Here is a 19,321-nt window from a genome sequence, read left to right as displayed (position 1 = left end):
TCCCTAGCCCATCACTAATAACTATTGTTCACTAATACACGTGTTACACTTACCTGTCTCTTATCCTTGATGTTTTCCAGATCACCGAAAAAAATCTGCAGGGCGATCATCAGCCCCAAGCACTGATCAGCCTAGTTCTGGTAAGTATCTAAATAAGGAATACAAAGTAGGTTGTAGAATAAAAAAAATGGATTGAAGATTAGATTTCTACTCCCAGAGTATTACATTCAAATAGTAGTACCCTGTCCCAGTTCCCTAGCCCATCACTAATAACTATTGTTCACTAATACACGTGTTACACTTACCTGTCTCTTATCCTTGATGTTTTCCAGATCACCGAAAAAAATCTGCAGGGCGATCATCAGCCCCAAGCACTGATCAGCCTAGTTCTGGTAAGTATCTAAATAAGGAATACAAAGTAGGTTGTAGAATAAAAAAAATGGATTGAAGATTAGATTTCTACTCCCAGAGTATTACATTCAAATAGTAGTACCCTGTCCCAGTTCCCTAGCCCATCACTAATAACTATTGTTCACTAATACACGTGTTAGACTTACCTGTCTCTTATCCTTGATGTTTTCCAGATCACCGAAAACACTCTGCAGGGCGATCAGCCCCAAGCACGCCTCAGCCTAGTTCTGGTAAGTACCTAAATAAGAAATACAAACATAGGTTTTAGAAAAAAAAAAATGTATTGAAGATTTGATTTTTCTCACAGAGTATTACATTCAAAATGTATCCTGTCCCAGTTCACTAGCCCTGTTACCTTTTTCTTGGAAAGTTACTTTCCATGATCAAGTGTTGTGCTTCAAGATATAATGAACCAAACATTTTTCTTTCATGATTTCATACTAGAATCTGCTAGAACAGCAAATGAACCTACTTAATTACAGTATCTGATAATCAATTTTTCTTTGTTTTCTAATATTATCTTTGTTTTAGAAAGCAATAATGTAAGCCTGGTCCCCGTTTTTTTTTTTTTTTTCTTTCCAACCCATGCATAGTGGCATAGTGCTTGCTTACATTCTTGATTTATAAAATAACAATAATAAGAAGACAACAAAACAAATTTTATGATAGGACTATACATTTATAATGCTGCTTTATATTTCCTGCTCTTTCAAAATATTGAAAGTCAAATATTTGTTTAATTATCCATTGTATCGCGATTTTAATATAATGACTTTCATCAGCCTGATAAGGATTCTGCCGGCCATCCACTTGTTGCGACTATCAGCTGACCATTCTCTGCTAAATGTATGGCACACTATTCACCTTTTCATTAAATATTTTTTTTTTTAATGCTTTACCATTTTTAAAAAAAAAATTAATATTCAAAATAAATATTGATGTCTTCACACAAACTTATTATCTATAATTTAGTATACCTTGGCTTGTGCTGATTTTATTCTATATTTAACAGTGTTAGTAACTCGGATTCGGATCCCACCAGTAGCAGCCTTCGGAAGTGGAGAGATGCCCACTACTCCTCCACGTAAGTTATAACAAACTGAAAATGTAAACAAACAAGACAGGCAAAAATTATCTTGACATTTTATGTAATTAAGCCTTTACTATATCAAAAATAATCAGCTACAAATGATTTATAACGCAATTTTTCTACAAATAAATTTATTAAAGGGATACTAAATAAAAAAAAATTCTTTCATGATTCAGATAGAGCATGAGATTTTAAGCACCTTTCTAATTTACTCCTACTATCAATTTGTCTTTGTTCTCATGCTATCTTGATTTGAAAAAGCAGTACTGTAAGCTTTAGAGCCGGACCATTTATTGTTCAGCACCTGGGTAGCACTTTCTGATTTGTGGCTAAATGTAGCAAACCAATCAGCAAGCTCTACCAAGGTGCTGAACTAAAAATGGGCCGGCTCCTAACCTTTTATTAATGCTTTTTCAAATCAAGATAACATGAGAACAAAGAAATATTGATAATAATAGGAGTAAATTAGAAAGTGGCTTAAAATTGCATGTTCTATCATAATCATGAAAGAAAAGATGTGGGGTTAGTATCCCTTTAATTGAATATAACTTTTATTTAGATTTGACAGAGAGATAAAATCGGTCCATCCTAGATATTAAAATATATTTGAGCGAATAATGTATAATAAAAGTTTGTGGATAGTCTGTTGCTGTATTTTTCTTAGATATTATGGAAGAAATATTTTAGCGAGAGTCTTTCTATGTCTGTACAACATGTCGACAAATACATTGGTTTTCATACAACAAAATAATATTTGATTACTGTTTCATCGATTTCAGAACTACGCGGCATTTCTGCAGGTGGAAGCCATAGCAGTCAACTGCATTCACCTGTTCTTTGTGTAGAGGGAAGTCCTGTTGTAAATATTCAAGCAACATGCTTTTCACCATCGTCATCTGTCATCGTTGACCAAACATCAACAGAAGACCATGCCCCCATTGTGGATGAGCAGACAGCCCAGACTCAAGCACCTCAACTGGAAGAACAACATCGGTATAGCCGGACGGAAGAATTACTTCTGGAAAATTTACTGGCAACAAAAAAATTAACAAAAGCGGTCAACAATATGAGAAAAGATGTCCATAGACACATAGACAGGGCATTAGCCTGTGTCAACAGAGATCAGAGGCAAGCAATTGATCAAATGCACGAATCCATTTTGGATGCAATTTATCTGAATCTACACAATGTTTCCTGACCTGAAACATAGATAGAACTTTATTATATAACTTAATTTTATGACTCAAACTTGTGATACTTATATTATTTTACAAAGTTTAAAAATTGAAAGTTACATTAAAAACCTTCTTTATGAGCAGCACTCCATGCCGGTTTAATAAAAATTATTTTGAAGTAAACATGTATTGATAATTCTTACCCGTGAACTCCTTGTAGCATCCTCTTTTTTAAGGTCTGTCTCCTCCCTCAAAGTCAAGTCTACAGTTTTTCTTTAGAATTCTATGAAAAACATGAGAAAGAAACACAGAATATTTTATTAATAAATGTAAATAAATTATGGAATGTGTGGATTAAGTGGTAAATTTAAAAGTCACTCACTTGTTTGTGCCTCTGTGCAAAGCATTACTATTATTGTTTTTTTTTCTTATGAGGAGCGGACTTCCAGAATGACAACACTGTCCTAGAGATTAACCGTATTTTTTTGCGTATGGTAGCAGCTGGCTGATTGTTCAATTTATATTTTTTTGGATCACTTATATTTTTTCTTACTGCACAAAAATATTATTCTTAGTTGTAATTCAATGTTTTTTTTCTTAAACATTAAGACAATAATTTTGGATAACAGTCTCCAAAACTCCCACTAACTAATAAAAAAAATTGTGGCTTAACTTGAACTGTAACTAATGTGTGACAATGCTTACAACAGAAACTTTTCGTGTAACGTGTAAATATGTGTTAACAATTGTAAAATTAGGATGAAGGTGCACTTATTAATTATAAACGATTTAAAAAAAAATGGATACACTAGTACAAATGCTTGAGCAAGCTTGTTTAGGGCGGCTAAATCAATATCTAAAAAAATAACGAAAAATATAAAGAAAGTCAATAGAAAGTTGAAATTGTAATAAAATCAACCATCAAACCCTTGGGAAGTAAAATCGCTGTCAAATAGAAATTTATTTTTGGGTCGCCATTCTATCACAAATCATCACATAACATTTCAATGTTTATTATGAAATATTTAAGGTTGAAGGTCACATGACGTTACCTTCAAATTACTAATATAAATCAAAATAATGGGATTTTTGGGCCTTAGCTTTTAAGTTTAAATTATTTGTAATTTGTTTTACATTTTGGATGGATACCCTGCTGTAGTGGGAATAAAATATATTATGTCTCAAAGAGGGGTAGAAAATTTTGAATTTGGGAAGTTACTTTATTGATGACCTCTAGCTAACTAAAAAATATCATCCAAATAAGAGATCTTTTGCTTTAGGAGCCATGATGATTGATTTGTCATGTAATGACAACCAGCAAAGCCGGATTAGCCTAACAGGATACCAGTAAATGTATTGTTGGGCGGGAGCAGATATGGCTAGAAAAGCTAGAATTTAAAGTGCTGATTAATGGATGTAATTGGGCTTTACAGTGCATATAGCAAGAATATGTTGAAAAAATTAATTAAAAAATTATATACTATAATTTGGAAAAAAAATATTGTGGGGAAGGAGTATCACAGTAATCTCACCTTTGTGAAAAATTGCATGTGTGCATTATACTGAGTGGACGGAAAATAGGACTGTTCGCCCAATTTTCCAGGGATGATTTTAATTCCCAGTACAGTACTGACTGGCACACTGCACAAGTGGGTCAGCAGGAGATTAGATGATCCACTTTTTAATCTGAATCAAAGCTGAGAGCTGGGTAACCCAGCTTTGGAAGATTTATTTTTAAAAATGTCATCTGCTCCAGGAGATGGGGGGACAACTGTGCACGATGAGGTGAAAGTGTATTTCCTGTGATTGAAAATACACGTTCACTGTGGACGCTGGTTGGGGGACAGGAAAGTAGCTCTTGGACTACCACAGACAGGACAGGCCACAAATACCTCTTTTCATCCCAAAATGTCAAGGGATCAGTACTGGGGGGCAGGGGAGGTTGAGATAGGTAAAGCTTAACCGTGTCGGCAGCATTGCTCTCTTTCATTGGGGGATCTCTAATGTCTCCAACCAATGTGCCCAGTGTATCAGCCCAAAAAGTAGCTGCTGTGGTGGGACGAGGACAAGCAGCAGTGCTAGAGCTTTTGGGTGACAGAGTCTCACTATCAGACTCTGTCATCTCTTCATCTTCCTCTACAGGTGACATTTTTTTTTGTCTATCACGCACCCTCTGTATCAATTTGTCCCGCCATGAGGTCAAGGTATTTGTACAGAGTGCTATCTTTCCCTTTACTCTAGGATCACAAAGTGTGGCTAGCATATAGTGAGGGCTACTGTCGATGCACTCTTTTACGCGCTGAGTCAGTTGCTCCTTCAACCTCCTTACAAGGGCAGCAACATCATCATGAAGATTACCACCAGGCAATACTTCCCTATTAGTAAGGAAATGATCTAATAGGTTAGAGAGGTGAGTGAAGAGGGGAATGACTTTTGCCAGGCTAGCGTTCTCTTGACTTAAATTTTCTGTCACCGCCCGAAAAGGTGTGAGGACTGCCACTACCTGTTCAATCATGGCCCAGTCATCCCTGCCCAGTGGTCTGTCAATGCCAATGGACTGTTTGTATGCCATTGCATGGATTGCCTTTTGCTGTTCAAATATACGCTCCAGCTTATCTAATGTGGAGTTCCATCTAGTACTCACATCTTGTTTGAGCCGGTGCTCTGCAAGTCCAAAATTTTTCTGTTCCTGCCTAAGGAGATGGCTATCTTTGACACTATGATGGAAGTGGCCAGCTATTTTTCGGCAACACTCAAAAAGTGTTGCCAACCTTCCAGTATCGTGATCGAGGGCAAACTTAACAACAAGATGCAGTACATGTGCCGAACAGCGTATACCCACAAACCCGCCATCCCGTAGCGCCTTTAGCATATTGGCTGCCGCATCGGTGACAACAAAACCTATTTGTACCTTTGTCCCTGCCTGCTCTCCTAGCCACTGAGCCACCATATTACTCAGTACATGTCGGATGTTCTGTGAGGTGTGCTGATGATCCATCACCTCAGCATGCAGGAGAAAGGAGCGGTACCCCTTGGCTACTGCACCAGTCACTGAGTCTGAGGTTTTTGAGCCTGAACTTTTGGCTGATATAACTGGTGGTGACACATTTGGCAGCCACCAATGTGCCGTCAAAGACAGGAAGGCATGTTGGCCACTAGGAGCACTCCATAGGTCAGTGGTGAAGTGCACTGACTGTCCAGCAGCCTTTACCAGCTCCTCCTTCAAAACAACAACGCATGATCTGTAAAGTGAGGGAATTACAGATCTACTGAATGTGGTACGAGAAGGAACTTTATAATGGGGTACAACTGCCTCCATAAGTTGTTTAAAGGGGTCCCCTTCCACCATATTTAAAGGAACCCCTCCAACCGCTATGAGCTGGCCAATGAGGCGTGTAATTTTTCGCACCTGCTGTCTTGACATGCGACTGGAATGTACACCAAATTGCTCCATTGTGGGCTGGGTGGATTTCATGGGATGTTGGCTGACACTGATAGCAGCTGCACCAGAAGAGGCATGATCACCATGCCCCTTGTGATTCCTACTGGTGGTGACTGTGACACTGCTAGTAGTAGTTGCCCTAGTAGTGCTGGCTGGAGCAGATACACCACTTTCTTCCCTTAACACCACTGGCTTGTGATGGGTGCGAAGGTGTTGGTTCATTCCTGAATTGGTCAGATGCCCCAACACTCTACCCCGGCTGACTTCCCTACCACACAATTTGCATTTGGCTTGGCGACCATCACCAATAGCCTCAAAATGCTGCCACACTTGTGCACGACGGGTACCTTTGCCACTGTGCAGTGAAGAATCTTTTGTGACAGTTTCTTTTGCCGCACATGCTGTAGCAACTTCTTTTCTTTTTGTTATTTCATGGCCTTCTCTCTGTGATGTAACAGGAGGAGGCCTAAACATTGAAGGGATGGCGGGAATGGAGGAGGTTAGTGGCCTACCAGTAGTGGCGGGTGCACTAACTACAATCTGGCTGGGAGACTCAACAGAAGCTATTGGAGAGCTCAGTGACACTCGTGGTGACGATGTTGGAGACGGAGAGGAATACAGATCTATAGAATACTGTGAATGATGGGTAGGTGAATAGTGAATTTGATCATCTGGTTCAAAATTATGAGATGATGCTGATTCATCCATGTCAGTAAACATGGATTTATCACTAGCGACATATGTTGGGGAGCCCTCTTCTCCCTGGTGACTACTGGTGCCCTCTTCACATATATCAAAAGCAGATGGGCTATCAGTAATGTTGGCACTGGCAGTAGCAGTGGTGGTGGCAGCAGCATCAGCATGAGAAATTTTGTCTTCCTCATACTCAAATACTTCACGTTTGGGCTGCTTAAATGAATGTTCACTGGAAAAAGCCTGCGTTGGTACTGTTTGGCTTCTACTGTAAAACATTTTAGTTGGCAACACGGTACTAGAACTGGACATAGCAGAGGTGGTGACACAACTGGCACTAGTGATTGTACTAGTTGTTTTGGGGGGAAGATCCGGAAAATTAAGACGCCGACGAAATGCGGACTGCTGCCTGGTCTCAGAGGAGGACCTATCAACCCTGCTAGAGGATTGTGACCTTGAATTTTTACTTACAGCCCTTTGAAATTTAGAGGGTGGACTCAGATGACTACTAGTACTACCGCTAGTGAGTCTACGAGTGCTTTGACTACTGCTGCTGCTAGCTCTGCTTGAACCAGTAAGCTTTACCTGAGGCTGCTTCATTTGCCTCTCCTTTGTAGTATCAGGTCTATTGTGAGACCTAAATGAGGTTTCACGTGTGGAGGGTGGATGAGAAATGTCTGTGCCTGGCAATGAGGATGTGGATTCTGTGGAAGGATTTGACACAGACAGTAACGGTACACATGTAGTGTCACTGGTGGTTACTGTGACACTGCTACTGGTTGTTTGAGGAACATGAGGTGGGGGAGGACTATCCATTATAAATAGGTAGTTGTCTATATATATTTAAAAAATAAAAATTGAAAAAATAAATAATACTAATTATTTTATTAGTATAGATTTAGCCAATAATACAGATTGGATAATGTGTCTAGTTCTGATGATGCTGATGTGTTCCAAAAAAAAAAAAAAAAAATAACTAAAGGACAAGTGTGCCTGCTGTAATGTAATATAGGAAGACAGCAAAGCAAATAAAGATAGAACTCTGATAAATTAAACAGACAAAAAAAATGAAATTAAATTGTGTGTGGATATATATCAAAAATGATGACTAGTATACATACACACACACCAAAAAAAATCCTATGCAAAAATAAAAAATGTGCCTGTAATGTTATATACGTTTACAGCGCAGAAAATAAATTATACTACAGTTAAACAAACAAAAAATTGTTATTAAATTCTGTGTGGGGATATCAAACTACAAATGAAAAGTATACATACACACACACACACACAAAACAAATAATAGATTTATCCACAAAGAGTAAATAAGGGTGATGTCTGTGTCTTTTGCTGATGTGTTCAAAAATAAAAATAAAATGCTATCATCATTCAGCAACCAACCTGTGTGCCTGTTATCTAACTTTAAATTTTAAGACAGCACACACACACACACACACACACAACTCTGTCTCAAACAAAAAAAACAAAATAATTGCAGTGAGCTCAGCTCAGCTCATTACAGATAGAAGAACTCCAAAAAGTCACACAACACAATCAATAGAATAGTACACAATTAGAATATTTATTTTTAACTAACTATACTAACTAACTAGTACTCTAGTGAGAAGTTTTAAATAATAACAATCAAATATTAATGAAAGAACTATAAGATAAGGAAATATAATATATTTGACTGTTGTTAAACTTTCTCCTCTCCCTTGAGTCACAATTTCAGCCAAAAATAATAATATAATAAGCACAAATACGCAGACCAGTTAATCTCTAGGACACTGTGCCTTCTTCTCTTCTTCTGTAACTGTTCAACTTCCCAACAAGTTCAGGGATTGTCTTCTGCTGCAATGCTGACACCAGAATGGAAGTCTGATAATGTCTGCCTTCTGATTAACACACAGCACAGATAAGCACAGCCCTTGAGGAAAAGCTAGCACATTGCACTGCGTGTGACAGTAATCCAACCCACAAAATTATAATAATATTAATTATTGGACCAGAAAACTATCACTGTGACAGAATCCAACCCCCCACAAAAAATGAATGATCTGATTGGACAAGAAGATATATGATACTACACTCATTTTAATAAACTAATCAATTCGAATCGATTCGTTGTCACTCGTTATTACTACTAGTATACCATGATAGTCCAAAAACCAAAATAAATATTTTATATTTTCATTTGTTCAATAAATAATTACATAATCATTCAGATCTCACTTTCTTCTAACTATTTTGTGGTTCTTTGGATTTAATAATAAGATTTATTTGAAGAAATCATTTGAAAACTGCGCCACGCGCACGTCCGAATGAAAACGAATATATCGGAATGAATCGAATTTTTCGGAACAAATGCATTCGGATTAGTAGTTACGTAACGATACGTCACGTGTAACTAAAAATCGAACTGCGTCACATGTAAAATTGTAAATAAAAAAATCAATGCGCCACACACATCCGAATCACAATGAATACGTCTGAACGATTCGAAGATTTCGGAACAAATTCATTCGGATTAGTTTTCTTCGGAAACCATTTCATTCGGATATTCGATTCGGCCCGAAGCTACGAATTCTACAAAATTCGGACGAATTTGAATTCGGTACGAAACGAATCGCACATGTCTAATAGTCAGACTCAGAATCAGTTTCACCAAAATGGAAATCACGAACATGAGGAACAGATGAAATTCTAGAAAAGTGGTTCTGTCTCTTTAAATCTTTAAAGATCTGAATTTTTTCTGCTGAAGCTATGGTTAAACCCTCTTCATTTTCATAGTCAGATTCAGGATCAGTTTCACAAAAATGGTAACCACGAACATGAGTAGAGGACAGTCTAGAATAGGAGTACTGTGTCTTTAAATTTTTAAAAGTATGAAAATCTTCTGTTTTTCCTTTAGGGATTGCTTGGGTCTGAGATATGTTGTAATTTTTTATTTTTCTTTGAGGGTCGGTGCATCCACTACCACTGCGGATCCCTTTTTTAGGCATTAACATTCTGTCATGATCCGGTGTACATGTGCTCAGGAAACAGACCCTCGGGGCAGTGGTAGGGATTCGAAGACACCAACCCCTGACCCGGGGAAGAGTATCCTGGACGTGGATAGATGATATTCTGTGATTCATATTTGCTAGAAGTTATTGTAGAAGAAATGGAGAGTGCAACATTTGTATACAATATATTCTGACTTCACTGTGACTTATAGTTAGTTAATAGAAGTAGCTGCAGGATTCAATGAGAGAAAAATATAGCAATGTGGAATGTTCAGACTTCAGAGTAAACTGGTAGAAGATTGACACTTAGATGCAAACTAAGGTTTGTTGCAGGTTCACAGTACATAATATTATATAAAGCTGTATGTCAGAGTTAAGCACAGCTGCACAGGTATTTAGACAAGCTGCAAGTTTAGGCATTAATTACTGTTTGTGCATATATATGCAAACTTGGTTTGTTGCAGGTTCACAGTACATAATATTATAAAGAGCTGTATGTCAGTAATTAGCAGAGCAGCACAGGTGAAAGTTAAGTTTAAGGCATCAATTACTGTTTGAACATATATTGGAGAATCACATGAACGCTTTTAACTGAACATAAAGATGCAGAGTTCTGAATAGCAGCAGGATATTTCAGCAATGACAACTTGTAGCAGAGAAATAGTTATAAAGTTCTGAGTAAGATGCTGTTGTAATTAGAGAGTGATGGTAACAAAAAGTATGCTTGATTTATAATAAAGTTCAGAGTTTGTTAAGAAGCAGTGTCCAGGAAACAGAAATGGAATTATTTGGATACTTGCAATTTGATGATTTTAAGCATTGGTAATAGAAAATGCTGTAGGTTGAAATAGTTGGTAAAATTCATGCAGGAAACAGTCACAGACCTCTGTTGTTCAGGATCACAACTTCAATGTTAATGCCCAGCACATTGAACCTGAGAAGGCTTAAAATGAGGCTGAGGTAATCAGGTGCATGAATGATTAATCAGGCAGGCAAGCAAGCTGAATGTGAATACTGCCCAAATGCAGCAGTCAGAGAAGGAAGTCTTAAAGGGATAGTGACATTAGGCTGATATATGTTACAGATCGCCCTCCTCAAAGTCAACCTCCGGGCGCCCAACACAATCCAAAAGGAGAGAGAACAAAAATGATATGGAGAACCGGTAGTAAGTGTATGGAGGTAGTGAGTCCAATTGGAAATCAAGAAAGGAGGGTTGGAGATCTCTTGAAAAAGTTGAATGACGAAGTAAAGGCCATGTAATTCAGGTATCAAAAGAACTTGAAAATGATGAGAGCAAAACTTGAAGTCAACTTTTTTGTAGTCATCGTGAGAATGCATGAACGTAGCATACAATGAGGTTCCTACCACAGAATCATCCTGAGGGTAGATAGGCGGATGTTCTTCATGATAGATGACCATGTACATAGCCAATGAAAAGGCAGCCAGTCCTAGAGATATGAATAGGCTTTCCTTAGCTTCAGAAATAGAGATGCAGTATTCTGGATTGATAACCAGATTAACCACCTTTGGGTCAGAGATTTGAGTATCCTCAGAATTAACCTCTTGGCTGAGGATTAGATATACTCCAAAAGAAAAAGCTATAGCCACTTCTAATGCAATAGCAGGGCTTTCTTCAAAGTAGGAGATAGGAGTGTAGAGTGCAAGATTTGTCCAGTTCTTGCCATCTTCTAATTCAATATGAAATGTCTCCTTACTGGATTCAGAATCAAAAGTGTCCTCACTAAGAACAGGTATATGAATGCCCACACCAGGGCAAGGTTCCGGAATACCCACATCTGGGCAAGGTTCAGGAATATCCTCAATAGGATCAAGTGTAGGAATGCCCATGCCAGGGCAAGGTTCAGAAGTACCCACATCTGGGCAAGGTTCAGGAATATCCTCAGTAGGATCGGGTGAAGGAATGCCCATGCCAGGGCAAGGTTCAACTATAGAGAAAGGAAAAGAACCCACTTTAGAGCCAGGAACCATACTCTCTTCTGAGCAGAGGGCAAGGCTTTCTTCAGGGTTCATAAACGAAGAATTAACAAGACCCACTTTACAGCCAAGAACCATACTCGCTTCTGAGTAGAGGGCATGGCTATCTTCAGGATCAAGTATTATTACACCCATTTCTGGGTTAAACAAAGGAATACACATACCAGGGTCAAAAACAGGAGAGTCCACCTTGATGTCAGGTTTAGTAGTATAATAATGGAAAACAGGAACAGGAATGGGCACAGGGGAATCTTCTTGAAGAACTTTTGTACAAGTTTCAGGGTCAAGAATGTCCACTTGCGAACTTGGTTCAATGTTGTCCTCACAGGATTCAGTATCAGGAATTCCTGTACAGGAAACTGATGTAGTAGAAAATGTAGGTTGGTGCAAAGTATCTCCCAAGGGAAACAATTTCTTAGATGCAGTAACAGAAGAATTTTGAGAAGGTGAAGTGTACTGAAATATGCCACACTCAGGTAGATGCAGAGGAATTGTGACACACGATTCTGACTGAGAAGTTGTCTGGGGTTCAGCAGGCATACTTATTTGAGTTTGAATATCAGAGCTAAATTCTCCAGGGACTATATCTGGAACAAAATTATCTTTTGTTTCTAGCACAGGATTTATAGACATTGAGGCAGCATGAGTGGGATGCAAGAAATCAATAGTTGGAAACAGTTTTTGTAGTTGTTGTAGAGTCTGAGAAGAGATACCATTAGATGCTTTAAGAACAGACAGATGGTGACTAGAGACAACATCCAGCTTGGTGTTGACAGTGTCATGAGGCAAGAGAGGGTCTGGCACAACAGAAACTGAAACAGGAGATTCAGGCTGAGTTTCCTCTTTGCACTTCTGATTTTCTGTAGGCAGAAATACTTTCTTCTTCTTCTTTTTCTTAGAGAGCTTAGATAACTGATATTTCTTCCCAGTATGAGGCTTCTTAGGTTGCTGCCATTGTGGCTTGTAGTACCTTATATCAGGTTGAGAACAGAAATCCTCTTCATCACTGGATGCATAATTCTGATGTAATAAATCTGCATAGTAGTTTAGGGGACCTTTTCTCCAAACAGCAGTCTGTAAACCAGATGTCTTTTCTTCCGGCTCTGAATCTGTCCAATCTAACGATTCCATGGGAAGATCAGAAATAGGAAGATCAGTATTTCCATGAGAGGTTTCATGATGGGAGCTGTCTGTATCATCCATATTGTAAATATAACAACCAAGGATGTCATTATAGCAAATAGGTTGAGGTTTTGTCTGAGTTTGTGGCGAATTAAAGTTGCGCTCATACCAGTCTAATGCCAATTCAGCTGGATCTGTGAAGTCATCCTCCTTGTTGACATATTCAAACTCAGAATCGGTATCATCAGGATAGGAATCACAAACAGGAGGAGTAGATTGAATTCTGGAACAGTAGTCCTGTCTCTTTAAATCTTTAAAGGTCTGATTTTTTTCTGCTGAATCTATGAATGCATCCTCTTCAGTTACATAGTCAGACTCAGAATCAGTTTCACCAAAATGGAAATCACGAACATGAGGAACAGATGAAATTCTAGAAAAGTGGTTCTGTCTCTTTAAATCTTTAAAGATCTGAATTTTTTCTGCTGAAGCTATGGTTAAACCCTCTTCATTTTCATAGTCAGATTCAGGATCAGTTTCACAAAAATGGTAACCACGAACATGAGTAGAGGACTGTCTAGAATAGGAGTACTGTGTCTTTAAATTTTTAAAAGTATGAAAATCTTCTGTTTTTCCTTTAGGGATTGCTTGGGTCTGAGATATGTTGTAATTTTTTATTTTTCTTTGAGGGTCGGTGCATCCACTACCACTGCGGATCCCTTTTTTAGGCATTAACATTCTGTCATGATCCGGTGTACATGTGCTCAGGAAACAGACCCTCGGGGCAGTGGTAGGGATTCGAAGACACCAACCCTGACCCGGGGAAGAGTATCCTGGACGTGGATAGATGATATTCTGTGATTCATATTTGCTAGAAGTTAATGTAGAAGAAATGGAGAGTGCAACATTTGTATACAATATATTCTGACTTCACTGTGACTTATAGTTAGTTAATAGAAGTAGCTGCAGGATTCAATGAGAGAAAAATATAGCAATGTGGAATGTTCAGACTTCAGAGTAAACTGGTAGAAGATTGACACTTAGATGCAAACTAAGGTTTGTTGCAGGTTCACAGTACATAATATTATAAAAAGCTGTATGTCAGAGTTAAAGGGACACTGAACCCAAAAATTTTCTATCGTGATTCAGATAGAGCATGCAATTTTAAGCAACTTTCTAATTTATTCCTATTATCAAATTCTTTTCATTCTCTTGGTATCTTTATTTGAAATGCAAGAATGTAAGTTTAGATGCCAGCCCATTTTTGGTGAACACACTGTGTTGTTCTTGCTGATTGGTGGGTAAATTCATCTACCAATAAACAAGTGCTTTCCATGGTTCTGAACCAAAAAAATAGCTTAGATGCCTTCTTTTTTCAATAAAGAAAGCAAGAGAATGAAGAAAAATTGATAATAGGAGTAAATTAGAAAGTTGTTTAAAATTGCATGCTCTATCTGAATCACAAAAGAAAAAAATTGGGTTCAGTGTCCCTTTAAGCACAGCTGCACAGGTATTTAGACAAGCTGCAAGTTTAGGCATTAATTACTGTTTGTGCATATATATGCAAACTTGGTTTGTTGCAGGTTCACAGTACATAATATTATAAAGAGCTGTATGTCAGTAATTAGCAGAGCAGCACAGGTGAAAGTTAAGTTTAAGGCATCAATTACTGTTTGAACATATATTGGAGAATCACATGAAAGCTTTTAACTGAACATAAAGATGCAGAGTTCTGAATAGCAGCAGGATATTTCAGCAATGACAACTTGTAGCAGAGAAATAGTTATAAAGTTCTGAGTAAGATGCTGTTGTAATTAGAGAGTGATGGTAACCAAAAGTATGCTTGATTTATAATAAAGTTCAGAGTTTGTTAAGAAGCAGTGTCCAGGAAACAGAAATGGAATTATTTGGATACTTGCGATTTGATGATTTTAAGCATTGGTAATAGAAAATGCTGTAGGTTGAAATAGTTGGTAAAATTCATGCAGGAAATAGTCACAGACCTCTGTTGTTCAGGATCACAACTTCAATGTTAATGCCCAGCACATTGAACCTGAGAAGGCTTAAAATGAGGCTGAGGTAATCAGGTGCATGAATGATTAATCAGGCAGGCAAGCAAGCTGAATGTGAATACTGCCCAAATTCAGCAGTCAGAGAAGGAAGTCTTAAAGGGATAGTGACATTAGGCTGATATATGTTACAACATTAGGCGAAATAAATTTTTAGATAAATGAATTAAAATCAAAATTAGAAACCAAGAAAGATTACCCGGGTTTTAAAGAAAGACAAAATTCCATACAGAATTGAAACATGAACTTTTAGACACAAAATGGAGGAAGTTACAAAGAGATAGAACTGATACAATAGAACCCAATAGGGAAAATGAGGATAACATCACAATTGACGAGGTTAAGAATGTCCAAAAAAATGATTGGAAAACTGTACAATATAATAAAAAGGATAAAGAAAGAGAGCACAAACAACAAGAACAATACAGAGAACAACAACATAGAGAATATGAATATAGAAATCATAATACATACGGAGAAAGAACCCATAGAGCAGGTCAATATAGAGGGGAGAATTTTCATTCACAACCATTCAATAATAATCGCATGCAACATAATGGGTATGATAATTTTGATCCCACGATGCAACAAAACTTTAGGTCCAATCATTATTCAAATCCATGTAATTATTATAATTCACACCATTATAGAATGGATCAATATAATTCAGAGAGATATTACAATGGAAACAAACATGGGTTTAATAACCATAGACATTATAATAACAATAGAGGTTTTAACACATATCCAAGTAATTATTCAAAAAATTCATATACAAACTCACAATCAAGGGATAGAACACACCCAAATCAATCACATCGACAAAGAGCAGACAGTTGGAAATTAGAAACAAGCAATAGATTTTCTTGTTTTGAAGAAAGACAAGATGATACAAATCATTCATCCAACCCAAATGAAAAACTTTTTTAGAATTAAGCCCTCTGAATGAGGGCAGCTCTCAAAATCTGATGACTTTAGAAAAAAGAGAAAAGCTGTATACTCCTCTAAATCTAAAAAAAAGACAGCTAGAGGACACAGAGGAGGAAAAACAGAAGGAGAGGCAAAAAGAGTAAGATAAAAACAGAACATAATGGAATTTTTAATTTAAGCAGTGTAAAATTGGAAGAACACGAGAAACAAGTATCATCATTGGGTATGTCCTTTGCCCCTACCAAAACTCTGAATAAATTTGACACACACATTCACATTAAACAATTCATTAGGAAGCTCACACTGAAACGATATTTCATCAAAAATCCTGTTGAGAAACAGATACAATTTACAAAATTTCCGAAAGCAGAACCAGAATCAGATAAAAACACACACACAAATCTAAAACCTAAGTCGAAATTTTATCCTCTAAATGTGAAAGGTTCAAACTTAGAAACTTTTGAGAACATGGTACTTAAAGATTTAAGAGATTATGATTTAAAGAAACATAGAATCAATTTTAATTTAACAAAAAGAGATAGAGAGATCATAGAAACACAGAAAAACAAACAAGTAATCATAAAGCCAGCCGACAAAGCGGGCGGGGTCGTCATTATGAACCGAATAGACTATATAAATGAAGCTAATAGGATTCTTAGTGATCAGAAAACATATAAAGTATTGGGCTTGAATCCAACAAATAGAATGAACAAAAACTTACTTAACATCCTTGAAGAAGGGAAAGAAAAAAGCATTTTAAATGAAAAAGAATATGATTTTATGTATCAAAAGTTTCCAAGAATCCCTATTTTTTATTTTCTTCCCAAAGTCAACAAGAGCATTACTAATCCCCCAGGACGACCCATCATATCTGGGATAGGCTCTGTTACTTGTAATTTGTCAAGATATGTTGACATATTTATTCAAAAATATGTACAAAAACTAAATACATACCTAAGGGACTCAACACAAGTATTACAGCTAATTAACAACATAAAATGAGAAGATTTCATTATAGCAACTAGTGACGTCACGTCGCTATATACCGTAATAGATCATATGAAGGGCCTAAAAGCAATAGAAAATACTCTTCAAAAAGACAAAGAAATAGATAATGAAAAAAGACAATTTATCCTAAAAAGCATCCAATTTATTCTTGAGAATAATTATTTTGAGATTAATAACAAATACTATTTGCAGCTAGAGGGTACAGCAATGGGCACGAGGTTCACACCAAGTTATGCAAATATTTTCATGGGGAACTGGGAAGATAATTTTTTCAGAGAGTTTGGACCTGGTGCGGACCTCGGGCTCTTTAAAAGATACATTGACGATATTTTAATAATTTGGAGAGGAACAGAAGATAATTTGAAATTATTCTTTGACAATATGAACAGAAATGATAGGGGATTGCATTTCACATACGAATATAGCAAAGAAAAAATATAAATTTTAGATTTGGAAATTTTTGTAGATAAAGGCGATTTTGCAACCAAAACCCACGTCAAAAGTGTTGATTGCAATAACTACATACATAAAAAAAGTTGCCATCTTCAAAGATGGAAGGAGAACATTCCTACTGGGCAATTTCTAAGAATCGGAAAAAATTGTTCATCACAAGTTGACTTTGAAACTCAGGTACAAATACTTCAACAGAGATTTAATGATAGAGGATACACTAACCAAGAATTAGAAAAAGCTATAAATAAAGCCTATGAGACAGATAGAAGTACATTATTATAATACAAAGATCAGAAAAAGGACAACACTATAGAAAATAAAAATGACTTTAATATAGCATTTATAACAGATTACAGTGAGAACCATATGGCCATAAAAATAATTATTAACAAGCATTGGCACATTTTAAAAAAAGATCCCCTGATAGGCGACTCATTATCAGTTAAACCGAAAATGATATTCAGAAAAGCCAAAAACGTGAAACAAATACCAGCTCCCAGTGAATTGAAGAAAGAGGGAGGAACCAATTTTGATCGAAGTCTAACAGGGCATCAATTGAAAGGGTTTTTTCCATGTAACACATGTAGGGCCTGCAAATACAGTAACAAAAGCACACAAATATACATCCCAAATATAAAAGAATATTTTAAAATTAATGGTATCATCAGATGTTAGATTAGATACCCTTTATCCAAGAGGATTAAACTCAGAAATGAATTTGTCCCCTTTTTTGGGGACCTAAATAAACATATCGTTTTATGAAAAATTATATATTTAATAGATACGAATAGATCCATTATAGGTAGCAACAAATGAATATATAAATTATTTTAGTTAGACCTATATATTAAGGTTTTAATATATTTTTTTACACACCTATATATTTAATGTAATTAATTTAATAGTTAAATATTCCTCTATTTATAGAATCAATGTAATTCTTTTAAACAATATCAAAGGTAAATAATGTTATCAATATATTTATTTGAAATCATTGTGATATATTCATTGTAACTACTATAACCATTTGCCACCTTTTAATATCAAACCAAATACCACCTTAAAGTGAAAATTTCCTGGGAACCATTCCTTTACACACAAAGGCATAGAGAACAATGGGATTTCACCTAAAAAGAAAATCCACCTTAAGGAGAAGACAATTAAACATTCAGCCAACGATAGCAAAGGAACAGATTTTTAAACTGGAGTTCAAGGATCAGCTGTCTATCTTGAAAAAGCCCAGAGGAACGGGTGAAACGCGTAGAAAAAACAGCTGATTATCCTGTCAAAAGTACGAACCTTTTCTGCTTAATTTCTAAAACTATTTACCTAGCTGAACCGCGCGTGATACACGCTAAGTGCGGGACTTTTCTTTTGTGAAACAAAGCGGATATACACAAGTACACAAGAACGGTGATTATCAGGCTTCTGAGCCTTTCACAAGATTACAGCTGTGCTGGGAGGACAGACCTGCTACAGACGCAGGTAAATACCAGACACAGACCACCGGGCTTCTGAGCCTTCTATAAGATCACAACTGAGTTGGAAGGACAGACCTGCAACAGACGCAGGAAACATCAGACACAGATTGGACTACGGTAGTCACGGACACACGCCAAGACTCTAAAGGTAACAATTTGTTTTTTGAGCAGTCAGCGGAGTGAAAATTGTGCCGTAAGAACGGATCTGCTGGATGCAGGTAAGATCAGCTCCTGACTTTTGAATTAGACCGATTAAGCTACATATTAAAGAGCGGAGAAAGTCCCTGTATTGGAGCTTTGTGAACTTGGTCTATTTCTGGCTGTTTTATAATACAAGGATATTCTCTATTATCCTGGGATCACTTTTAATATCACACATGTCTACTAGTAAAGTAATTGAAGTCTTATCTATGCCTTTTAATTATCAATATTGATACAATTTGA

The 19,321-nt window shown here is 36.8% G+C and overlaps 1 long non-coding RNA gene across 1 annotated transcript; it reads right to left on the bottom strand.

Moving 5' to 3' along the window:
- Positions 1-556: 556 nt before the first annotated feature.
- Positions 557-2,942, bottom strand: LOC128651573 (uncharacterized). The gene is made up of 4 exons (XR_008401126.1): positions 2,880-2,942; positions 2,332-2,531; positions 1,389-1,510; positions 557-649 (listed from the first exon to the last, which is right to left on the bottom strand). It is a non-coding gene; the product is annotated as an uncharacterized LOC128651573 (long non-coding RNA).
- Between the last annotated feature and the right edge of the window lie 16,379 nt (positions 2,943-19,321).

This window comes from Bombina bombina, chromosome 3 (genome assembly GCF_027579735.1).
Source record: "Bombina bombina isolate aBomBom1 chromosome 3, aBomBom1.pri, whole genome shotgun sequence".
Taxonomy (NCBI): domain Eukaryota; kingdom Metazoa; phylum Chordata; class Amphibia; order Anura; family Bombinatoridae; genus Bombina; species Bombina bombina.
This window is presented reverse-complemented; position numbering and strand designations above follow the sequence as displayed.